The sequence below is a fragment of the Oncorhynchus kisutch genome, linkage group LG29, assembly GCF_002021735.2.
Source record: "Oncorhynchus kisutch isolate 150728-3 linkage group LG29, Okis_V2, whole genome shotgun sequence".
Lineage (NCBI taxonomy): Eukaryota > Metazoa > Chordata > Actinopteri > Salmoniformes > Salmonidae > Oncorhynchus > Oncorhynchus kisutch.
Genome location: NC_034202.2, coordinates 14,595,637 through 14,622,858, shown reverse-complemented (window position 1 = coordinate 14,622,858; position 27,222 = coordinate 14,595,637). Strand labels below are relative to the sequence as shown.

At 44.2% G+C, this 27,222-nt stretch overlaps 1 pseudogene; it reads left to right on the top strand.

Moving 5' to 3' along the window:
• LOC109873573 (lipoxygenase homology domain-containing protein 1-like) overlaps positions 1 to 27,222 on the top strand; it is a 33,931-nt pseudogene that overhangs the window by 2,797 nt on the left and 3,912 nt on the right.

Below are 27,222 nucleotides of genomic sequence, written 5' to 3'. Positions count from 1 at the left end.
TTCCCCCAGAACCTTACAAACTCTGGGTACAGACTGAGTATTTTAATTGAATTGGTTAATGAATACATAAGAACTAAATTCATCTAACAGTATGTCTCAGTATTTTGGAGTTGTGTGGTGCCTGAAACATCAGAGTTCTGGGTTTGATTCCAGAGTGGGTCTCACAAACTGACAATGTTAACTGGATAAAAGCATATATAATGACCATCACTCCCACCTTGATTCTTACTTCCTGATTTCTCTCTGTAGATCCATGGTCTGCTGATTGGCCACACTAAGGGTCTAGGTTCTGTTTGGTTCCTGGACAGTGTGCAGATCATTGTGCCAGTCCATGGATAGCAGTATAAGTTCCCAGCCACTGCTGGCTCTGTAAGGATGAGGCTGATGGGAAGATGGAGGTAGAGATCTACCCCAGCGAGACTCTGAACATTGAGAAACGTAACAGGACATTTACTAGAGTTTATGTTCTGAGACAATACATGCATTATACTGTACAGGGCAGTGGGTAGCCTAGTGGTTAGAGTGTTGGCCCAGTACCCGAAAGGTTTCTGTTTTGAAACCCCCGAGCCAACAAGGTGAAAAATCGATTGAGCAAGGCACTTAACACAAATTGCTCCAGGGTCACCATTGATAATGGCCGACCCTGGCCATGACTTCACTCTCTGAGGGTGTCACAGGGAGAGTGGGATATGCAAAACACACATATTCCAATTCTCACATGCGTATTAACAGAAATAGGACAAATAAGCTTCACCCTTTACCCGCCTACTGTGCCAGAGAATTCTATTATATCATGTTAAAGTTAAATGAATATATTTACAGTGTGTATTTATTTTGGCCAGAGCAGAGGTAATATTTATACACACTAGGTGCTGTACTAGAGCTTTCAAATACACTGAGGCATTTGTATACACAATGTAGCTACCCAAGTTCTCTCAAGAACACCCAATGGAAAAAGTACAGGAATACTCAAAATGATAGAATACCTACATTGACACTGAATAAACCTGTAACCAGTTGACTTCACTTGATAAATACAGTTCTGTCCTGCAAGTGATGAACTCCTACTTAGTGATTATGATGGATTGTGGGGCATTAGCCCACTCTCCATCATCCTGCCATTGTCTAATTGGTTAGTGACATGTTGCTCTGCCCTCTCGTTTGCAGTGATAAACTATGAGATCACAGTGGTTACGGGGAATATGCACAAAGGTGGCACCAACGTCAATGTGTTCGGTCAGATCTATGGAGAGAACGGAAAGACTGAGCTCATCTGCCTCAAGAGCCGCTCCTACCACTTTGAGCGCGGGACCACAGAGACTTTTAAAGTCAGACACGGTCAGTGAACCAGTGGAAGTAGTCTACGGACTACACATTCGTTGGTTTCAAATTGTGTGAAGAAAAGTATTTTCCTTTTTGTGAATTAGTTGTATTCATGAAGAGCACAGCTGTCATTGGTTTTGAGAAGACTTAGCATAAAATCAGTCATGCTGCCATGTTGTGGAGCGATGAGGACAAATCTCTGAATAACCACCATTGGCCTGTCTTACAGTCTCTCACCCCTCAGATCGAGGTACTGAATGTGTACAAATTATTCAAGATCTGCATTGGGTACGACGGTTCTGGGATGGGCGATGGGTGGTTCCTTGAGACGGTGGACATCAAGGGGCTCGCTATGGTGCAGAGGGAGGTGGCGAAGGAGAAGCCGAAGGATGACAAGAAGTAAAAGAAGGAGGAAGAAGAGCATGTGACAGAGCTCCAGGAGGTGGTGGAGAGTGTGACTTTTCCCTGTCAGCGCTGGCTGGCCCGTGACGAGGAGGATGGGGAGATCGTGGTGGAGCTCCTCCCAGAGGACCTCTGAGACCTGGAGTATACATTAACATCTACGGAGAGATCGGCGACAAGGGCCGAGCGGAGACTCAGGAAGACCCAACAACCTGAACACATTTTAGAAAGGGCAGGTGAGACATCTGTCAAAATGATGATGATGATGTCAATATCTGAGTCGCTGTTGAACTACAACCTCTTTCCCATTGACCTAGCTGTTTGATCTTTGTGTACGGTCCCCTGTTGTTAAGAATTAAATACATTTAAAACATTTAAACAATTATTGATAATTGAACAGGTATCTTTTTTATTTACCTTTTATTTATGCCTTTGAACCCTGACCTTTCCCGTGGTTCTTTGTGGGGTTCAGGAAGAGGTATTCTCCATCCCGGGCCATGGATCTGGGCGTTCTGAAGAAGCTGAGGATTCGCCATGACAACAGCCAGCATCATGCCGCCTGGTTCCTGGACTAGGTGGAGATAGTGGACAACAAAGACAACACCACGTACGGGATGGGAGGAGGCAGGCACAGGATTACACAATAAGTGAGGATTATTAACCACTTTACTACACCATTTGAGATAATATTGCCATTTTCAATTTTATTATTACCACTTATCTACATTCTACACCATATGACACACCATACCATGTATATCTATATGGCTAGGAAGGTGATTTATAGATAAATAGCTGGTCCCAAAAAATCTATGCATCTCTTCCAAGACTGCCTGTATGTTTTGAGAAAAGGTGTGGTTTTTCAGGATATAAAAAGGTCTGCCCATTGGTCTAAGAAAACAACTGCACAGCTCCCCTTGGTGGTCAGAAATTGTATTTATGGGGTTATTATCAAGTCACAGACTGACAGTCAGACAGGCCTAGACGCCTGGCAGGCTAGGCTAGTGGCAGACAGACAAAAACTGTGTTCTAGGTACTACTTCCCCTGTAAACGGTGGTTGGCAAATTGACTAACAGATCACCAGGGAGCTGGTCTCTGTGGACAAGGCCTTTTATGAAGAATGGTGATGATGATGAGGAGGAGAAAGACTCCAGTTCAACACTCGTCCTGGAGCAGAAGGGTGATAAATACACACACAAGGGGCTAGAATTACAAATTGTTTGCTCCCATTAAAAATTTGGTGTATGTTCTATTCCTTCTGGAAAATAACAGATACAAACATCTAGGCCTAGTTACCCACATTTCATTGTTCAGTATATCATTTGATTGAATATTATCAATGCATTATACCATGAATACATTCTTATCTGATTTGGTTGATCTCTCTCTGTCAGCCATGTCTACCACCTTCACAATGAGGGTAAAGACTGGAGACAAGAAGTATGTGGACACCGATGCCAACGCATTTGCCACCCTGTACGGCACAAAAAATATATTTTGATAATACACACGTTTGTGTCTGATCGTGTGCATTTAAATATACTACTAACTATGCCATTTACTGCTGTGTGTTTCCACAGGCAGTTATGTGATACGAATACATAAAACAGAGAGGTTTCATCCGGCACATTGGTGCGGCAGCCTTCCGGGTTAACCGAGCAGTGTGTCAAGAAGCAATGGACAGAGCAGTGTGTCAAGAAGCAGTGTTTCGGTGCACGCATGGCTCTCGACCTTCGCCTATCCCGAGTCGGTACCGGAGTTGGAGCGATGGGACAAGACCGTAACTACCAATTTAGATATCACGAAAATGGGGGAGATCACGAAAAAGACTGAGAGACCGACAGACAGACACACACACAGTCCTTGTGATATGATGTGTTATGCCTGTGCAGCGGCCGCAGCAGGCTGGTTCCTTGACTGGGTAGAGGTTGAACGCCCCGTCCCTGGGCCAGATGCTACGGTTCCCCTGTGGTCGCTGGCTGTACAAGGGAGAGGAAGAACGAAAACGGGGCCATCGTCAGGGACTTGTTCCCTGCAGACCTCCAGACTGATTTTGACAAACCATGTAAGAACCAACCTGCAACATGCTATACTTAGATAACCCATATTATAGCCTACTAGCCAGCATACCACTACCCTATACAGTTTTACTATCTTATATCATACCATATCAGGTCATATCTGACATACCAGAAATGCCAGTCTAAAGCACACTGTACTTATTGTAGATAATCCATATCTTACAGGACCTTATCCTACCAACTACCATGCCATATCACACCCTTGTTTCCCCTCTGTCGCAGTTGTGCCATATGAGAACAAAACCAGTGACCTGTTTGCAGCGGGTACAGATGCAGACGTGTTCACCGTGCTGTACGGACGAGGCGGGGTGTGCACCCAGCGGAGGACTCTCTGTGTCAACAAGAGGGAGCGGACCATGTAGTTTTTCGAGGGTAGCTGATGACATGTTCATCATTGAGGTACAACCACACAGTAGTCGCCTATTTAAACACTGTATAGAGCAGACAGTTGAGTAAGGAATATATGGTTATTTAATGAGGATGATGGTGATGATGAAGAGGATGACAATGTGGGTGATGATGCTCTTGATCCTCATGATGATGATGATGTTTCTGTAACACCATGCAGTTGGAGGACATGGGCGACGTCATAGAGAAGATCTATAGTGGTCATGACAGCTGAGGGAGAAACTGAGGCTGGTGTCATTTAAAAAAGCTTGCACTGTGAAATAGCTCACAATCAATGATTATTGTGAGCATTTTTAGGATCGCGGTTAGAGCAGACGACTGCTGAGGAAGAAAAAGATACACAGGAGAAAGGCTACTTACTCAGCTACAGATCTAGGATACGCTTACCCTTCACAAATCCTAACCTTACCAATATGGGGGAAAATGCACAAAACTGATCCTAGTCCAGTGTCAAAGATCAGAGCAATACTACACCCATCTTCAGTAAAAAGAGACGGATGACATCATGTTATAAATCAAAACAATACAATTTCTAGTCACAAGGTGGTGCTCTTCTCCTCACGGAGAGACCTGGTGTGTTTTTAGTCACTCACGCATTGCTGCTCTATCTCTCTAGGGGTCGGAGACTATCGTCTTCCCTTGTGAGTGTTGGCTGGCCAAGTCAGAGGATGACGGAGAGACAGTGAGAGAATTAGTACCTTCTGACATCATAACGGAGAAACTACTACGAGACGGAACCCTGAAAGTCAGTGAGATTGAGGTGGAAGATGCACTGGAGAGTACATACACACAAACACAAGCGAGCACATACGCACATACACTCACTCACACACACACACACACACACACACACACACACACACACACACACACACACACACACACACACACACACACACACACACACACACACACACACACACACACACACACACACACACACACACACACACACACACACACACACTGAGGAGGAAGACTCAGTGGAAAGTACACATGCACACACATACACACCGGAGGCCGGCCATTACAGCAGAATGTGCCTTTTCGTTTGTCAGATTCTTTGTCTGCCTGACAGGTAAATGATGTGTCAGTTCTCTGCTCTAAATTGATGTCTTTCTCCGCTGCAGTCACACAGTGTTGGGAATTTGTTCCCATTTGGACACTTTAGGCCATTATTATGCTTTCTGTCTGTGGGTTATCTCAGTCTGTGTTTTCTGTTATCTGTGTCCACCTACAATGTGTCTGTGATGACGGGTGACGTTTACAACGCGGGGACAGATGCCAACGTTTTCCTCACCATCTACAGAGACCTGGGACACACTTTGTCAGGGTTCTGTGTGCTCATACACGTGTACGCACTCACACACATATGCATGCACACACACACATTGACACACTCTCTTGTTGTGATGTGTGTTTTGTCCTATATTTATATTGTATTTATTTTAATTTTTTTGTCCCAGGCCCGTGCCGGGTGAACACAAACTCTACAAGTTTGAGATAAACAGCAACAAGTTTGAGAGGGGAGCGGTAAGAGACAGAACAACACACCATATCCATAACTAGGACTTTCTGTCATTTCTGTATATTATTTGTACTTGAGTAGGTTTATTGGCTTTTGCATCACAACATAAAAGGTAGTGATGTTGTTATACAATAATTGTACAGTGATATTAAGGCAATATAGAAGGAAAATACTAATTCATGTGTCTTTTTGGATCATTCTAATAACTAGGCTACCTGGGGCGGCAGGTAGCCTAGTGGTTAGAGCATTGGGCCAGTAACCGAAAGGTTGCTAGATCAAATCCCTGAGCCGACAAGGTCATCTGCCCATGAACAAGGCAACCCACTGTTCCTAGGCTGTCAATGTAAAGAAGAATTTGTTCTTAACTGACTTGCCTAGTTAATAAACGTTAAATAAAAAATGATACTGCTTGTGCTAAATGTGCCTCCTATTTCAGGTGGATACATTTTCCGAAGAGGCGGTGGACCTGTACCAGGTGTTTAGAATTAAGATTCGCCATGAAAACAGCATGGTGAGTGCTGATTGGTACCTGGACCACGTAGAGGCGGTTGATGAGGATCTGTAGGAGGTCTTAGTGTTCGATGTAGGAGCGCTAGTTGTGAAGGAAAAGAGAGGACAAAAGCATAGAGAGAATGTTCTATGTCAAGGTGCTGTGTTTGTGTGCCACAGTGTGTATACACCAATATATGTGTGAACTGTACTTCTACTAGGCAGGTCAGTTAAGAACACATTTTTTATTTACAATGACGGCCTACCAAAAGGCAAAAGGCCTCCTGCGGGGACAGGGGCCTGGGACAAAAAATGTAAAATAAATACAATATAAATATAGGACAAAACACACATCACAACAAGAGAGTGTGTCAATGTGTGTGTGTGCATGCATATGTGTGTGTGTGAGTGCGTACACGTGTATGAGCACACAGAACCCTGACAAAGTGTGTGTTACCTGACCTGTATATTCTCACAGGGTTATGAGGGAGAGAGGGAGACTTTCCAAGGCAGGAAGAAGAGCTAAGCTCTGATCATGAAGAGTGTAGACAGCAACATGAACAAGAGGAGTAATACGAATGAGGACATCCAAAAGAAGAGCACCAATAAATAAACACAATACTGCCAATATAAACCCACACACACAAGCACATAGAGAGTTGTGATAAAATACTGTATTTCACCAGTTGCATACATTGCAATAAGCTGATTGATCACTCCAGAAATAAGTATTTATTCACATTACACTTTGTAGAGGCAGGGTTTGGAGAAACAACTGTACACATATATACATACAGTCAAAACACATTACCTTACCACATTACCATTACTTCACCATCTCAACAGGGGCAGAGAAGGAAGCCAGTACCAGCAGCAGGGTCTGTGGTCACCATGGGACACCCATGGGACACCCAGACAGAGAGGCTGTGGCTGGACCTGCCTGGGGAGAAGAGGTGCTTCGATTCTGGGTCTCTGGAGTCCTTCGAGTCGCATGGCGTTGATGTGGGAGAGATCAGGAAGGTGGAGGTATGGGTCACATGACATTAAGCATACAGAATATTCATATCCCAAAGAAAAGTGGTGGTGTACAAAATATACTGTAGATAAAGAAAGAAAATGCCGCACATAGTTTAATGCTGCTACAATGAGTGCTTTATTCCTGTACCATGTTACACAAACAGCGTTTAGACACAGAAGTCTTCATCAAGTGCAAGGGTCACAACACATACGCTGATGGATGTAGTTGCTCCATGCCCGGGATATAGCTCAGATGGGGCCTCTCCTGAGAGCTGCTACCTAGCAGTTGCCATGCCAACCAAAGGGGTCAAATACGTTTTCCAGTGTAAGTGCTGGTTATGGAAACAGGATGAGCCTGAGCTCAATTTCGAGTCTTATAGGAAAGGGTCTGAATACTTATGTAAATAAGGTTTTTATTATTTTATACATTTGCAAAAATGTTAATCCATTTTAGAATAAGGCTGTAACGTAACAAAATGTGGAAAAAGGGAAATGGTCTGGATAATTTCCGATATTTAAATATATATATATATAATATGAATATATATTTCACCTTTATTTAACCAGGTAGGCCAGTAGAGAACAAGTTCTCATTTACAACTGCGACCTGGCCAAGATAAAGCAAAGCAGTGCGACACAAACAACAGAGAGTTACACTTGGAATAAACAAACGTACAGTCAATAACACAATAGAACAGTCCATATACAATGTGCAAATGAAGTAAGATTAGGGAGATAAGGCAATAAACAGGCCATAGTGGCAAAATAATTACAATTTAGCAATTAAACACTGGAGTGATAGATGTGCAGAAGATGAATGTGCAAGTAGAGATAATGGGATGCAAAGGAGCAAGAAAACAAAAACAATATGGGGATGAGGTAGTTGGGTGGGCTATTAACAGATGGGCTATGTACAGGAGCAATGATCTGTAAGCTGCTCTGACAGCTGATGCTTAAAGTTAGTGAGGGAGTCTCCAGCTTCAGTGATTTTTGCAATTTGTTCCAGTCATTGGCAGCAGAGAACTGGATGGAAAGGCGGCCAAAGGAGGAGTTGGCTTTGGGAGTGATGCGTGAAATATACCTGCTGGAGTGCATGCTACGGGTGGGTGCTGCTATGGTGACCAGTGAGCTGAGATAAGGCGGGGCTTTACCTAGCAAAGACATATAGATGACCTGGAGCCAGTGGGTTTGGCGATGAATATGAAGCGAGGACCAGAATATGACCCACACATTTTAAAACCATGTCTATCTTTATTTCCCAAACACAATTTATATTTGTCTTTTAATCATTTTTAGCATCTTTTAACACAGGCTTACACTTAAACTTTTTTTTTTTTACACTCATAGCATAGGCCAGGCCAGGCCAGGCCCTGTTGTTCCCTCATATCCCAGCAATAATGCCTTGTATTACACCTGGGAAGAAAGCACTTCAATTTGCTCAACTTGCCATTGGCTCAACCATTGACTGAACTTACCCTATGGCCATTGGCATAACTTACCCCAAAACAAAAATGTTTACTATATTAGCTCACTCAGCTACAAGGTTGCACTTTCATGCTAGGTTTAGGACCTCATATTGAAGCTTATGAAGACCCCAACTGATGTATAAAACAATCTACTTTGGTTTAGATACAAGCATCATGATACTTCTAACACAATTCATTTGACTTGGTGAAAATCTGTTTTCTTCCTTCAGACTCCATGAAATTATGACCTCTTGCTAAATATTTGGTCACATGATTTATTTTTTGAATGGTTTCCTAGATCAAGGGTGGCTCAACTTAACCCTTTGGCTCAACTTACCCCACTCTCCCCTACAAGGAAATGTCTTAACATGTACTTTTTGTCACATTGATTTGTTTGGTTGATTTATCTGTTTGGTTTACCTGGCAGCATATGTTATCTCATCAATTAAACAAATATGAATTGTTTAATTTGATTGAGTGATTGATTTATTGACTGATTATTAATCATTTTCTGTCTGTCAGATCATCTATGAGGTGACGGTGGTGATAGGAGATGTTCTGAATGCAAGAGCAGACACCCAGATCTACCTGTCTGTGTTCTGGGCTAACATCACTACAGGGGATCTTGCTGCAGAAGAATGAGGACAGGTACATTACCACACACACACCTGACCCTGACCAAACACACACCTGACCAATTTCTCACACCTGACCAAACGTTCACAGGCAACCAAACACACTGATTAAACGCTATCAAACACACCTGACCCAAAAGTTCACCCATATGACCAAATGTTCACACTTCAACAAATGCATAAATTTAACACACCCAAATAAACACACCCCAATTAGCCAACATAAAGTGGTTTTGAAACGACCAAACTGCAATTCTATTCCACATTCATCCACATAAAAAACAATATTTGAATAGTTGTACTTACTGTAGTTCACAGTGCATGTGATGTAGACTAGTGGTGTGTTTACAAAGACTCTCCCATAAAGCATTGCGCTCACACTCTGGCTGTCTTTAGGATTGAGCGGGGTCAGGAGGACATGTTCACCCTGGAGGTCGAGGACATTGCTCCCCTGAGGAAGATGAAGGCTCGTATCGACGGCTCTGGTAGCCAATCTGACTGGTTCCTGGATAAGGTCAGCACTGACAACATGTCACAGTTTACCAGCTCAATTACAACGCAGTCTTTGTATTTGACCTTTCTGAGCAGTAATTGCTCCATGTTTACAGTAAGAATATAATACAGTACCATACAGTCAGTGGAGGCTCCACATAGGAGGAAGGGGAGGACCATCCTACTCAGTGAATTTCGGGGGGGGGGGGGGATAGTTTTAACATAGATAAGTTATCCTTTTTAGATAAAACTATACTACACTGAACAAAAGTATAAATGCAACATGGAACAATTTTCTAATATTTTTAGTTACAGTTCATATAAGGAAATCAGTCAATTGAAATACATTCATTAGGCTCTAATCTATGGATTTCACATGACTGGGAATACAGATATGCATCTGTTGATCACAGATACCTTTAAAAAGGTAGGGGCGTGTATCGGAAAACCAGTCAGTATCTAGTGTGACCACCATTTGCCTCATGCAGACACATCTCTTTCATATAGAGTTGATGAGGCTGTTGATTGTGGCCTGTGGAATATTGTCCCACTCCTCTTCAATGGCTGTGCGAAGTTGCTGGATATTGGCGGGAACTGGATCATGCTGTCATACACGTCGATCCAGAGCATCCCAAGCCTGCTCAATTGGTGACCATGGAAGAACTGGGACATTTTCAGTTTCCAGGAATTGTGTACAGATCCTTGCGACACAGAGGTTTTTGCGCCTGGTCAAAGACAGCTGTTGTGTTGTGCACTAAAGTCCACAAGCAAAGGGAAAAGGTGAGAGAAGGAGATGCGAGAAGGAATTATGCAACTAGCAAAGTAGCGGACTAAACTCCACTCCATGGTGAAGGAAGTTTATGATTTCACCGAGAGAGAGAAGGAGAGACCAGGCTTTGTGGAATCTAGCACCGACTACATAGATACACCCAAGTCAATACTTTAAAAAAAATTAAATCATGAAACCCTGTACCTATGTTTGTCCTCTGTAGTTGTGTTCCTTTCTCTGTTTGCTGAAATCCACACCTTTTCAATAAGGGTTCATCAAATAGAACCGCCTACTTTTTGCTAATTTCTTATGGCAATTTCTGGTAAAATATCAACCCAATGTTTATATCCTGGGACAAATTAGCTAGCAAAGCAAGCTAAATTGGCATGAATGTTGAATGATTTTCGACCTGTCCCCAAATGAATATAGTTGGTTCAGAGTTAGTTTTGATATTTCAACCTGTCTGGCCTGATCACGTCTGGTGTGGATTGACAAAATCAACATGCGCATGCCCGGTGTAGTCAGCATGGTAGGGCACTCCCGTTAGTCCCATGTAATTAGCCTAACTTCGGCGGCATCCACTTTTTTGTCATTTCAGTAAACGTTTTCAGCAGCCTCACGTGTCGATACTAACATACAGTGGGGCAAAAAAGTATTTAGTCAGCCACCAATTGTGCAAGTTCTCACACTTAAAAAGATGAGAGAGGCCTGTAATTTTCATCATAGATACACTTCAACTATGACAGACAAAATGAGGAAAGCAAATCCAGAAAATCACATTGAAGGATTTTTTATGAATTTATTTGCAAATTATGGTGGAAAATAAGTATTTGGTCACCTACAAACAAGCAAGATTTCTGGCTCTCACATACCTGTAACCTCTTCTTTAAGAGGCTCCTCTGTCCTCCACTCGTTACCTGTATTAATGGCACCTGTTTGAACTTGTTATCAGTATAAAAGACACCTGTCCACAACCTCAAACAGTCACACTCCAAACTCCACTATGGCCAAGATCAAAGAGCTGTCAAAGGACACCAGAAACAAAATTGTAGACCTGCACCAGGCTGGGAAGACTGAATCTGCAATAGGTAAGCAGCTTGGTTTGAAGAAATCAACTGTGGGAGCAATTATTAGGAAATGGAAGACATACAAGACCACTGATAATCTCCCTTGATCTGGGGCTCCACACAAGATCTCACCCCGTAGGGTCAAAATGATCACAAGAACGGTGAGCAAAAATCCCAGAACCACACGGGGGGACCTAGTGAATGACCTGCAGAGAGCTGGGACCAAAGTAACAAAGCCTACCATCAGTAACACACTACACCTCCAGGGACTCAAATCCTGCAGTGCCAGACGTGTCCCCCTGCTTAAGCCAGTACATGTCCAGGCCCGTCTGAAGTTTGCTAGAGAGCATTTGGATGATCCAGAAGAAGATTGGGAGAATGTCATATGGCCAGATGAAAGCAAAATATAACTTTTTGGTAAAAACTCAACTCGTCATGTTTGGAGGACAAAGAACACCATACCTACTGTGAAGCATGGGGGTGGAAACATCATGCTTTGGGGCTATTTTTCTGCAAAGGGACCAGGACGACTGATCCGTGTAAAGGAAAGAATGAATGGGGCCATGTATCGTGAGATTTTGAGTGAAAACCTCCTTCCATCAGCAAGGGCATTGAAGATTAATCGTGGCTGGGTCTTTCAGCATGACAATGATCCCAGACACACCGCCCGGGCAAGAAGGAGTGGCTTCGTAAGAAGCATTTCAAGGTCCTGGAGTGGCCTAGCCAGTCTCCAGATCTCAACCCCATAGAAAATCTTTGGAGGGAGTTGAAAGCCCGTGTTGCCCAGCAACAGCCCCAAAACATCACTGCTCTAGAGGAGATCTGCATGGAGGAATGGGCCAAAATACCAGCAACAGTGTGTGAAAACCTTGTGAAGACTTACAGAAAACGTTTGACCTCTGTCATTGCCAACAAAGGGTATATAACAAAGTATTGAGATAAACTTTTGTTATTGACCAAATACTTATTTTCCACCATAATTTGCAAATAAATCAATTTAAAATCCTACAATGTGATTTTCTGGATTTTTTTTCCTCATTTTGTCTGTCATAGTTGAAGTGTACCTATGATGAAAATTACAGGCCTCTCTCATCTGTGGGAGAACTTGCACAATTGGTGGCTGACTAAATACTTTTTTGCCCCACTGTACATGGCTGTCACAACAAATTATTTGCATGATACTTATTCTGCCACTTAAGAGTGGTTACCCGACCTGCTAACACTGACGGTAAAGATAGTAAAGCTGTCACATTAAACTTATGTCAGTTTGTTTACCCCTAGCTTTTTTGTCAGTTTAGCTGACGTCGTCGAGAGAAGGTAATCCTGATATAATTCGCTAGTCTTAGTAATGCCGCATAACTACTTCCAGTCTTTGCCTGCCCTTGAATGGTCTAGTTATTTAGAAAAATGTATTCTTGTTGGCTTGGCTATATGTCCTTTCAATTTGCCTCCTACTGGCCCTCCAACACCACTTTCAGCAGCATCTGGTCTCCCATCCAGGGACCAACCCTGCTTAGCGTCAGTGTCAAGCCAGCATAGCAGTGGGATGCAGGGCAGTATGCTATAAACATGGAATTTGGCAGATAACTTTATAAACCTGGTACATTTTCTGTCCTGAGATACTAATAAATAATGAGATAGAAATCAAAGAAATACTTATTTTTTACAATAATTTTATAGCCTAGATATAATTTACAAACGTCATCTGAGATTCAATTGACATGCTAAATTGCCATTTGAGAAACAGAAACTAGCAAAAAGTTGGTTGTATTTGATTAACGTTTATTGAAATGGTATAGATTTCAGCAAACAAATAAAGGCACGCAAGTACAGAGGACAAACATAAGTACAAGGTAGTCATTTCATGATATTTTTGGGGAAGTATTGACCTTGGGAAAAATCGATGTAGAGCTAGATTACACAAACCCTGGCCTCTGCTCCACTCTGTTGGTGAAGTTCATCATAAACTTCCTTCACATTGGAGTTGACTGTAGTCCACTACATGCATAGTCAGGATGTTGTATGTGACTGCTATGAAATTGAACTGTGTGTGGGTGATCAAGGGTGTATTCAGTCCACCGATTCTGTTGCAAAACATTTCACTAACGGAACTAACCGGGGAAGGACCTGGATTCGTCCAATAGAAACTTTGGTTTTCCTTGCAAAACAGACGATTTTGGGACTGTTTGGACTATTGATTACTTACACCCCACATCAGCTACTAGCAGGGGTATTCAACTCTTATCCTACGAGGTCCAGAGCCTTCTGGTTTTCTGTTCTGCATGACAATTAATTGCACACACCTGGTGTCCTGGGTCTAAATCAGGCTCTGATTAGAGGGGAGCAATACAAAAATGGAACTGGCTTCGAGGTCCAGAGTTGAGTTTAAAGGTACTAGAGCTGTGCCTACATGGCCATACTCATAATCGTATTCGTAAATTGACAGTTAATAATCGGATCAGATGATACTTGTGGTCGGAAAAAAAGGAAGTGTTTTTTTTATGTTGGCAAAATTCCTCCCTACACATTCTGACCTCAAAATAATTGCAGATTAGGAGCAGTGTGCGGAGGGGGGTGTGTGTGTCTCTCCTCAACTTGCAGCGGGCCGCCAAGTTTGCTGTCACTCAGTCAGAATGCACATCACATACAGGCAAGAGTGTGCAAGGCGGTATTGAATGTGTCACTCACTGTCTGTCACCTTGATTACTCCAATTTATCTCAACCTGTGCACCTACGTTATGAACTTTCATTTGTAGGCTAGGCTGTAGCAACCTCACGATGGATATAGGGCAAATTGAAGTATCATGTAGTAGCCTACGTCTAGTGATGTTTCACATGACGAAAAGTATGTGGACACCTGCTCATTTAAAAAATAATTAGCATTGATATGGAGTTGGTCCCCTCTTTGCTGTTACAACAGCCTCCACTCATCTGGGAAGGCTTTCCACTAGATGTTGGAACTAGAGGTTCCGATTATGATTTTTTAACGCCGATACCGATTTATTGGAGGACCAAAAAAAGCCATAGGTGCACAGGATGTTAAAAAAAATATATATATATATTTGTAACAATGACAACTACAACAATACTGAATTAACACTTTTATTTAACTTAATATAATACATAAATAAAAATCTATTTAGTCTCAAATAAATAATGAAACATGTTAAATAATGCAAAAACACAGTGTTGGAGAAGAAAGTAAAAGTGCAATATGTGTCATGTAAAAAAGCGAAAGTTTAACTTCCTTGCTCAGAACATGAGAACATATGAAAGCTGGTGGTTTCTTTTATATTTCCAGTTAAGAAGTTTTAGGTTCTAGTTATTATAGGAACTATAGGGCTATTTCTCTCTATACCATTTGTATTTCATTTACCTTTGACTATTGGATGTTCTTATAGGCACTATAGTATTGCCAGCCTAATCTCGGGAGTTGATAGGCGTGAAGTCATGAACAGCGCTGTGCTTCAAGCATTTCGAAGAGCTGCTGGCAAACGCATGAAAGTGCTGTTTGAATGAATGCTTACGAGCCTACTGCTGCCTACCACCGCTCAGACTGCTCTATCAAATATCAAATCATTGTTTATTATAATATAATTAAGTCTTACAGAAATATGAGCTTTAGGTCATTAATATGTTCAAATCCGGAAACAATTATTTTGAAAACAAAACTTTTATTCTTACAGTGAAATACGGAACCGCTCTAAGTCTAAATATTGCTGTTACATTGCACAACCTACAATGTTATGTCATAATTATGTAAAATTCTGGCAATTATAATTACGGTCTTTGTTAGGAAGAACTGGTCTTCACACAGTTCGCAACGAGCCAGGCGGCCCAAACTGCTGCATATACCCTGACTCTGCTTGCACAGAACGCAAAAGCAGTGACACAATTCCGCTAGTTAATATTGCCTGCTAACAAGAATTTATTTTAACTAAATATGGAGGTTTAAAAACATATACTTGCGTATTGAGTTTAAGAACGGCATTGATGTTTATGGTTAGGTACATTGGTTCAACGACAGTGCTTTTTTTGTGAAAGCGGCTGTAGGCTGTGATTCGATGATAAATTAACAGGCACCGCATTGATTATTTGCAACGCAGGATAAGCTAGTTAAACTAGTAATATCATCAACCATGTGTAGTTAACTAGTGATTATGTTAAGATTGATTGATTGTTTTTTATAAGATAAGTTTAATGCTAGCTAGCAACTTACCTTGCCTCCTTGCTGCACTCAAGCCTGCCACGCAGTCTCCTCGTGGAGTTCAATGTAATCAGCCATAATCGGCATCCAAAAACGCTGAGTACCAATTGTATTGAAAACTTGAAATCGGCCCTAATTAATCGTCCATGCCGATTAATCGGTCAACCTCTAGTTGGAACATTGCTGTGGGGACTTGCTTCCATTCAGCCACGAGCATTATTGAGGTCGGGTACTGATGTTGGGCGATTAGGCCTGGCTCGCTGTCGGCGTTCAGTACCAATTCATCCCAAAGGTGTTCGATGGGGTTGAGGTCGGGGCTCTGTGCAGGCCAGTCAAGTTCTTCCACACCGATCTTGACAGACAATTTCTGTATGGACCTCGCTTTCTGCACAGGGGTGACTGTTCCATGCAGACTGTTTCATGCTGAAACAGGAAAGAGCCTTCCCCAAACTGTTGCCACAAAGTTGGAAGCACAAAATCGTCTATAATGTAATTGTATGCTGTAGCGTAAAGATTTCCCTTCACTGGAACTAACGGGCCTAGCCCAAACCATGAAAAACATCCCCAGACCATCATTCCTCATCCACCAAACTTTACAGTTGGCACTATGCATTCGGGCAGGTAGCATTCTCCTGGCAACCGCTAAACCCAGATTTGTCCGTCGGACTGCCAGATGGTGAAGCATGATTCATCACTCCGGAGAACGCGTTTCCAGCTATAGCAGGGCAGAAATTTGACAAACTGACTTGTTTGAAAGGTGGCATCCTATGACGGTGCCACGTTGAAAGTCACTGAGCTCTTCAGTATGGGCCATTCTATTGCCAATGTTTTTCAATTTTATACACCTATCAGCAACGCGTGTGGCTGAAATAGCCGAATCCACTAATTTGGCCATGTAGTGCACACTGACCTGCGTGAATGGAATATGAATGATAGTAACCAGGTGTTATTAATACGATAATAACAGGTGTTATTCACTAAGTGCCCAACGCACGTGAGAGAGAAAGGGAGAGACATGGGTTGATGTCTGAAAGGGCTCGATTCAATCCGTATCGCTGAAGTTCAGCACTATAGCGCGATTTACATTTTATAAGTAATTTCTGATTGAGCCGACATATGCAGCGTTTGGGCGAATCGTGAATGCAGCCTCCACTAACGCAGGAACATTGCCTTTACATTTGTATTTTTGTATTGCGCTGTAGCACAGGTCTTCAGTGCTACGTATTTGATTGAGCCCTAAATCTTAGGTCACAGGGTTGCTCAATCCCCAACATCCTGTTACGGCTTTCCTCCGTCGAAGGAGAGTCGGACCAAAATGCAGCGTGGTTAGTTCGATACATGTTTAATGAACGAAAATACGAACAAATACAAAAACAACAAACGGAAATGTGAAAACCTAATACAGCCTGTCTGGTGAATACAAACACACTGAGACAGGAACAATCACCCACAAACACACAGTGAAACCCAGGCTACCTAAATATGGTTCACAATCAGAGACAACGAGAATCACCTGACTCTGATTGAGAACCTCAGGCAGCCATAGACTATGCTAGACACCCCTACTCAGCCACAATCCTAATACCTACTAAAACCCCAATACAAAAACACAACACAAAATAAACCCATGTCACACCCTGGCCTGACCAAATAAATATATAAACACAAAATACTAAGACCAGGGCGTGACAGAACCCCCCCCCCCAAGGTGCGGACTCCCGGCCGCACACTAAAACCCATAGGGGAGGGTCCGGGTGGGCATCTGTCCACGGTGGCGGCTCCGGCTCGGGACGTGGACCCCACTCCAACCAAGTCTTAGTCCCCCTGTAACGCGTCCTTTGATTGGCGACCCTCGCCGCCGACCTAGGCCTAACAACCCTCACCAAGGACCCCACTGGACTGAGGGGCAGCTCGGGACTGAGGTAGAAGCTTGGGACTGAGGGGAAGCTCGGGACTGAGGGGAAGCTCGGGACTGAGGGGAAGCTCGGGACTGAGGGGTAGCTCGGGACTGAGGGGTAGCTCGGGACTGAGGGGTAGCTCGGGACTGAGGGGTAGCTCGGGACTGAGGGGTAGCTCAGGACTGAGGGGAAGCTCAGCACTGAGGGGAAGCTCAGCACTGAGGGGAAGCTCAGCACTGAGGGGAAGCTCAGCACTGAGAGGATGCCTAGTACCGAGAGGAAGCCCAGTACTGAGAGGAAACTCAGGCAGGTAGTAGACTCTGGCAGATCCTGGCTAGCTGGTGGTTCTGGCAGATCCTGGCTGACTGGCGGATCCTGGCTAGCTGGTGGTTCTGGCAGATCCTGGCTGACTGGCGGATCCTGGCTGACTGGCGGATCTGGAAGATCATGGCTGACTGGCGGATCCTGGCTGACTGGCAGATCTGGAAGATCCTGGCTGACTGGTGGATCCTGGCTGACTGGCGGATCTGGCTGCTCCATGCAGACTGGCAGCTCTGGCTGCTCCATGCAGACTGGCATCTCTGGCTGCTCCATGAAGACTGGCAGCTCTGGCTGCTCCATGCAGACTGGCAGCTCTGGCTGCTCCATGCAGACTGGCAGCTCTGGCTGCTCCATGCAGACTGGCAGCTCTGGCTGTTCCATGCAGACTGGCAGCTCTGGCTGCTCCATGCAGACTGGCAGCTCTGGCTGCCCCATGCAGACTGGCAGCTCAGGCTGCTCCATGCAGGCTGGCAGCTCAGGCTGCTCCATGCAGGCTGGCAGCTCTGGCTGCTCCATGTAGACTGGCAGCTCAGGCTGCTCCATGCAGGCTGGCAGCTCTGGCTGCTCCTTGCAGGCTGGCTGCTCCATGCAAACTGGCAGCTCTGGCTGCTCCATGCAGACTGGCAGCTCTGGCTGCTCCATGCAGGCTGGCAGCTCTGGCTGCTCCATGCAGGCTGGCAGCTCTGGCTGCTCCATGCAGACTGGCAGCTCTGGCTGCTCCATGCAGACTTGCAGCTCTGGCTGCTCCATGCAGATTGGCAGCTCAGGCTGCTCCATGCAGGCTGGCAGCTCTGGCTGCGCTGAACAGGCGGGAGGCTCCGGCAGCGCTGTAGAGGAGTAAGGCTCTGGCTGCGCTGAACAGGCTGGAGACTCCAGCAGCGCTGGAGAGGAGGAAGGCTCTGGCAGCGATAAACAGGCGGGAGACTCCGACAGCGCTGGAGAGGAGGAAGGCTCTGGCTGCGCTGAACAGGCGGGAGACTCCGACAGCGCTGGAGAGGAGAAAGGCTCTGGCTGCGCTGAACAGGCGGGGCGCACTGCAGGCCTGGTGCGTGGTGCTGGAACTGGTGGTACTGGACCGAGGACATGCACAGGAAGCCTGGTGCGGGGAGCTGCCACCGGAGGACTGGTGTGTGAAGGTGGCACAGGATGGACCGGACCGTGAAGGTGTACTGGAGAGCCTGAGAGCAGGGCTGGCACAGGACATGCAAGGCTAGGTAGGTACACAGGAGGCCTAGTGCGTGAGGCTGGCACACTCTTCACCAGCCGACTAACACGCACCTCAGGACGAGTATGGAGCACTGACCCAGGTGCCATCAAATCCCCGACACGCTCCGTCGGACGAATATCATACCTAAAGCACCAAACTAGCTACTCCCTCATAACTCTCTCCTCCACTTTCCCCATTAACTCCTTCACAGTCTCTGCTTCACTCACCTCCAACACCGGCTCTGGTTCTGGTCTCCTCCTTGGCTCCTCACGATAAACAGGGGGAGTTGGCTCAGGTCTGAACCCTGACTCTGCCACTCTCCCTGAGCCCCCCCCAATACATTTTTGGGGCAGACTCTCGGGCTTCCATCCGCGTCGCCGTGCTGCCTCTTCATACCTGCGCCTCGCCGCTTTCCCCGCCTCCAGTTCTTCTTTGGGGCGTCGATATTCACCAGGCTGTGCCCAGGGTCCCTTTCCGTCCAATATTTCCTCCCAAGTCCAGAAGTCCTTCGATCGCTGCTCCTCACGATAAACAGGGGGAGTTGGCTCAGGTCTGAACCCTGACTCTGCCACACTCTCCCTGAGACCCCCCCCCAAGACATTTTTGGGGCTGACTTTCGGGTTTCCTTGCCAACCGTGTTCCCTCGTATCGTCGGCTCCTATCTCCGGCTGCCTCTGCTCTCCTAAGTGCCTCCACCTGTTCCCATGGGAGGCGATCTCTTCCAGCCAGTATCTCCTCCCAAGTGTAACAACCTTTGCCATCCAAAACGTCTTCCCATGTCCATTCCTCCTTTCGCTGTTTCTGCTGTCGCTGCCTGTCACCACGCTGCTTGGTCCGTGTGTGGTGGGTGATTCGGTTACGGCTTTCCTCCGTCGAAGGAGAGTCGGACCAAAATGCAGCGTGGTTAGTTCGATACATGTTTAATGAACGAAAATACGAACAAATACAAAAACAACAAACGGAAATGTGAAAACCTAATACAGCCTTTCTGGTGAATACAAACACACTGAGACAGGAACAATCACCCACAAACACACAGTGAAACCCAGGTTACCTAAATATGGTTCCCAATCAGAGACAACGAGAATCACCTGACTCTGATTGAGACTATGCTAGACACTATGCTAGACACCCCTACAATACAAAAACACAACACAAAATAAACCCATGTCACACCCTGGCCTGACCAAATAAATATATAAACACAAAATACTAAGACCAGGGCGTGACACATCCCTCTGACTTTTTCTCTCACACTTGCTCTTTCTTCTCTCTCTCTCTCACACACACACACACACACACACACACACAAACATACACACACACACACACACTGATCTCTACCTGCAGGCGATAGGTCACTGCATAATTCAGCCATACACACCAGACAGACACACTCACACAGCTCTGCACGGTAGGGGTAAGAGTTTGTCTGGGGTGAGCTTCATTGAATGGCACATGAGTGTATTGACCCATTTCAGTCAGTGTGGGGTTGGAGCAGGCAGGCTTCAGATACGGGGCTGAATCTGTTCTCCCCAGACACAAACAGACACAGGCACAGTAATGGCAGAAGCACAATGCTTTATCCCAATGTTTTGCTGTTTTATGTGGTGTCAAGGGGGTTGTGAATAACACAAGACAGCAAAAAGACATTGGACAAAGTTGAATTGTATTGTATAACCCTGTCATGAAATATATGACACACTCACCTTCCTTGATATTTTATGATGTGACATCACAGGGGCATTGTTAATTGTCTCAATGTATTACCATACCAATTAGTTGTGATATATATTTGTTGTTGACAGAAGTAGTACATGCACTAAGAATTGCAATACAACAATTCTGAACCACCCCCCTCACACACCTTCTCCTACATTTTGAGGTTTCTCATTGAGACATAATTGTGTTCCAGTTCTATTTGACGGTCAATATTGAACTGGCAGATGGCTTCCCCCTGTCAGAACAATATGAACGCTGGCCCCAAATTCACTTCGATGCCAAGACTTTACCTTACCACAGGCATTTCCTATGCAGTAACAACCCCTCCATGTCTTTCCATATCACCCAGCCTGCCTGTAGACTAGTGAAACACTAGCAGGAAAGGCTCATACCCAGTCGTGTCGGTCTGTGGCTGGGCCATGTCCTTGGACTGACCCAGTAGCTGTACAGCATCCCAAACAGATGTGTGCTAACGTTATGGATTACACACACCGTGCCTGTTTATTCAAATGGCCGCTGCAGTGAACTGGGCACACAGCCAGCATGCTAATCTCACTCAAATGAATATATTGATGGTAGTTAATGAAGGTTGGGCTACCGGAGCCTTGGGTTTTTACAGTAGGGTACTTTCTACAGTTACACCCTGTCCATGACAAGTGGTCAAACACACTGGGGGGAAGAGGGATATGCTCATAATGCACAGTATTTACATATACTGTCAGGTCTATCATTATTGACAGCCTTGATAAATATGAGCAAAAAGACAATAAAATAAATAATACAAATACTGAGCTATATTGTATGCTCCAAAAAGGTGGGAAATTATGTTATTTTATACTAATACAATTGCCCAGAGACAAATATTTTGTTTAACAAGAAATTCAGAAAAATCTCAAAGAATTGGGGTCAAAATTATTGGTACCCCTCTTTTCAATATTCTAGCACTCTCCCCCTGCGAGGATAACGACACAGCCTTTTTCGAAAACGTTTTATGTGATTGGAAAACCCTTTGGGAGAGAGCTTAGACCATTCTTCCATCTTTCCAGATCCTTTTTATCCTCTGACTGCTCTCATGGACTCTTACATTCAAACCATTTTGTGGTTAATTAACAGTTTCTGGTTTCAGAGGAAACTATATTGAAAATCAGAAGAATATGCAGAAAAGTACCTAAAATCGATGGTAAAATATGGTGGTGGATCTTTGATGTTATGGGGCTATTTTGTTTCAACTATTCCTGGGGCCCTTGTTAAGGTCAACAGCATCATGAACATTACCAAGTACCAGGACATTTCAGCAAAAAACTGGTTGCCTCTGCCAGGAGGCTGATATTTGGCAGCAAGTGGATCTTCCAGCAAGACAATAACCCCAAGCATGAATAAAAATCCAAATTTTTCAATGGCCATCTCAATCTCCCGACGTGACCCATTGAAAACCTGTGGTTTGAATGTAAGAGCAGACTATGGATATCAAGGATCTGGGAAGATTCTGTATGGAAGAATGGTCTAAGATCTCTCCCAAAGTGTTTTCCAATCTCATAAAATATTTTAGAAAAAGGCTGTGTTGTTAACCTTGCAAAGGGAGGGTGCTAGAGTATTAAAAACAGGGGTGCCAACAATTTTAACCCCTATCTTCATGAGATCTTTTTTTTAAATTGCTTGTTAAACCAAATATATTTCTCTGAGAAATTGTATTAGTATAAAATAATAAAATGTAAATTTCTTTGCATACAATATAGCTCAGTATTTGTATTTATTTTATGCAGTCTTTTTTGCTCATATTTATCAAGGGTGCCAATAATTATGGACCTGACTGTATTTATATTTTTTGCATTTTACCACTATGGATTATTTATTTATTTATTATTTTTATTTATTTACCTTTATTTAACCAGGTAGGCAAGTTGAGAACAAGTTCTCATTTACAATTGCGACCTGGCCAAGATAAAGCAAAGCAGTTCGACAGATAAAACGACACAGAGTTACACATGGAGTAAAAACAAACATACAGTCAATAATGCAGTATAAACAAGTCTATATACAATGTGAGCAAATGAGGTGAGAAGGGAGGTAAAGGCAAAAAAGGCCATGATGGCAAAGTAAATACAATATAGCAAGTAAAATACTGGAATGGTAGTTTTGCAATGGAAGAATGTGCAAAGTAGAAATAAAAAATAATGGGGTGCAAAGGAGCAAAATAAATAAATAAATTAAAATGAAATACAGTTGGGAAAGAGGTAGTTGTTTGGGCTAAATTATAGGTGGGCTATGTACAGGTGCAGTAATCTGTGAGCTGCTCTGACAGTTGGTGCTTAAAGCTAGTGAGGGAGATAAGTGTTTCCAGTTTCAGAGATTTTTGTAGTTCGTTCCAGTCATTGGCAGCAGAGAACTGGAAGGAGAGGCGGCCAAAGAAAGAATTGGTTTTGGGGGTGACTAGAGAGATATACCTGCTGGAGCGTGTGCTACAGGTGGGAGATGCTATGGTGACCAGCGAGCTGAGATAAGGGGGGACTTTACCTAGCAGGGTCTTGTAGATGAAATGGAGCCAGTGGGTTTGGCGACGAGTATGAAGCGAGGGCCAGCCAACGAGAGCGTACAGGTCGCAATGGTGGGTAGTATATGGGGCTTTGGTGATAAAACGGATTGCACTGTGATAGACTGCATCCAATTTGTTGAGTAGGGTATTGGAGGCTATTTTGTAAATGACATCGCCAAAGTCGAGGATTGGTAGGATGGTCAGTTTTACAAGGGTATGTTTGGCAGCATGAGTGAAGGATGCTTTGTTGCGAAATAGGAAGCCAATTCTAGATTTAACTTTGGAATGGAGATGTTTGATATGGGTCTGGAAGGAGAGTTTACAATCTAACCAGACACCTAAGTATTTGTAGTTGTCCACGTATTCTAAGTCAGAGCCGTCCAGAGTAGTGATGTTGGACAGGCTGGTAGGTGCAGGTAGCGATCGGTTGAAGAGCATGCATTTAGTTTTACTTGTATTTAAGAGCAATTGGAGGCCACGGAAGGAGAGTTGTATGGCATTGAAGCTTGCCTGGAGGGTTGTTAACACAGTGTCCAAAGAAGGGCCGGAAGTATACAGAATGGTGTCGTCTGCGTAGAGGTGGATCAGGGACTCACCAGCAGCAAGAGCGACCTCATTGATGTATACAGAGAAGAGAGTCGGTCCAAGAATTGAACCCTGTGGCACCCCCATAGAGACTGCCAGAGGTCCGGACAGCAGACCCTCCGATTTGACACACTGAACTCTATCAGAGAAGTAGTTGGTGAACCAGGCGAGGCAATCATTTGAGAAACCAAGGCTGTCGAGTCTGCCGATGAGGATATGGTGATTGACAGAGTCGAAAGCCTTGGCCAGATCAATGAATACGGCTGCACAGTAATGTTTCTTATCGATGGCGGTTAAGATATCGTTTAGGACCTTGAGCGTGGCTGAGGTGCACCCATGACCAGCTCTGAAACCAGATTGCATAGCAGAGAAGGTATGGTGAGATTCGAAATGGTCGGTAATCTGTTTGTTGACTTGGCTTTCGAAGACCTTAGAAAGGCACGGTAGGATAGATATAGGTCTGTAGCAGTTTGGGTCAAGAGTGTCCCCCCCTTTGAAGAGGGGGATGACCGCAGCTGCTTTCCAATCTTTGGGAATCTCAGACGACACGAAAGAGAGGTTGAACAGGCTAGTAATAGGGGTGGCAACAATTTCGGCAGATAATTTTAGAAAGAAAGGGTCCAGATTGTCTAGCCCGGCTGATTTGTAGGGGTCCAGATTTTGCAGCTCTTTCAGAACATCAGCTGAATGGATTTGGGAGAAGGAGAAATGGGGAAGGCTTGGGCGAGTTGCTGTTGGGGGTGCAGTGCTGTTGTCCGGGGTAGGAGTAGCCAGGTGGAAAGCATGGCCAGCCGTAGAAAAATGCTTATTGAAATTATGGTTGATCTTTGTTGATGTTTGTCTGGTATTGTTACAGATAATGGAATTGTCCTTCAGATTAGTCCTGTACACAGGTATTGCCTTATCCTGACAACATAGAGTTGATTGATGCTTTATCCTAATATAATTACAGCAGTTGTAAAGGTTCCCATTCACTTTAATATGCAAATCCACTTAAAAATGAACTCTAAATTTCTGAAAAGGTTGTTGCTGTGACGAATTGGTCAATGTGTCAGCCACCTTACCTCACACCTAGTCAAATAAGGGTTAATGACTGCGACTAATTGATCGTTTATGAATTATAATTTCCCACAGATTATCATGCATAACCTGACCACAGAGAATGTGTCGGAGTTCACCTGTGAGGAATGGCTGTCTAAGACCAAAGGGCACAAGAGGACCATGATATGTGAGATGGCTGCCGTGGTGGAAGAGGAGGAGATGGTGGAGAGCACCACCTACATTATCCAGGTTAAGACCAGCGACATCTGAGGTGGGTCAGACAAACAACACATTCTACAGTCCTCATTAAAGTCCATGTTCATGTGACTAACCAGGGCATGTATTCATAAAGCGTCTTAGAGTAAAACATACTGATCTAGGAGCGTTTTTGCCTTTTAGATTATAATAAATGGGCAAGGGGGGACCTGATCTTAGAAAAGCAATCCTACTCCGAGTCACTTTATGAATACAGGCCCAGGTATCAATCTCAAGACTACATTATTCCACTGAACTAAAGCCTAGTCATTATCGTAGTTCCCTGAACCACATTTACATACATTTTCTGTAATCACAGTGTCCCTCACTCTCTATCTTTCACTGCAAATCAACACCATTTATTATACACTGCCCCAGATCCAGCTTAAGTCCTGTTCCTAACTAGCTGGGATGTTTGTTACAGTATATCCTCCTGATTCACTTTATCTCTGTGGCACAGCGGAGCCTCTTTTCTGCTTGGAGAGACGTGACGCTGCAGCAGAGGTGGAATGCGACATTCCATTTAGACTCATATAGGCTAATGAATGAGATATTACTCTGAAAGCTGTTGCTGGGCTTTTCTTCTTTGCCATACAGTTTTCCACCGCAGAGGAGAGGCAGGCTGCTGATTGACATGATAGAGGAGCTAGGTGTCTGAGCTCACTTCAAAAAGCTCCTCATTCTGCCATTGGCTGCCAGTGTTACTGAAGACATGGCCCTCATCTTCCCACTGAGCCCGTGTATGTGTGTGTGTGGGTGGGGGTGGGTGGGGGGGGGGATCAGAGAATCACATCAGAGAATCACTAACCTCCATCTCAACATTACACACACACACACACGGGCATACACGCGCACACAAGTTAAAGACTTGATGTACACACACACAAACATGCAAGCACATGAGTCACATGTGACTCAGAGGAAACAAGGATTTAATTTGATAAGGTAGTTGGTTAGTTGTTAATAGGGGACTATTTGAAAGGCAGTCTATGGAAGTAAATATTTTAGTGATTTTATACATTTTCAAGGATGTCTGACAGATGGTGAAGTGATGTCTTGAAAGGCAGAATGTTAGTGGCTAATGGGGAAGGTTTACAGAGACCTTTAGGGTGAAATTAGGTATATACAATCTGTGTTATCGTCTGGCGACGGGGAATGGTTAATGGTGAATAGATTTTTATGAAGGCTGTAGTTTCAGCTGATGGTAAATTGAGCATTTAAAAAGCAGGCATTTAGGTTTGTAAAAGTATAACAAAGGGGATTCAGTTTGCATGGCCTTAAGCTCAGAGGGTTAACACAGTCTTGTGGTGCCCATGAGACCCGGGTTCGGGAGCCCAGTCAGCCACAAAATCACTGCAGCTTTTCATAGAAGTTGGTGACTCTCCTCCCTCTCTCCACAGGCGCAGTCACTGACGCCAACATGAGGATCATTGTGTTTAGGGAGAGCTGTGACACTGGGACCTTGGCTCTGAAATCCAACAAGTTTGATCACAAGCAGACCTACGTGATCCATTTCCCTGATGTGCTCCGCATCGGGGAGCTCTGAAAGGTCCGGGTGTGGCACGACAACTCAGGTCAGCCAATAAGTCATCAGGAATATGATGCCATGACCGGGAGGGGAGCCAATTGCAATCACAGTGAACAAGTCAAAATAAGAAACCTGCATACCTATTGGTTCTATCAAATCAAATGTGATTTGTCACATGCCTTGTAAACAACAACAAGTGTAGAAGAACAGTGACATGCTTACTTACGGGCCCTTCTCAACAAAGAAA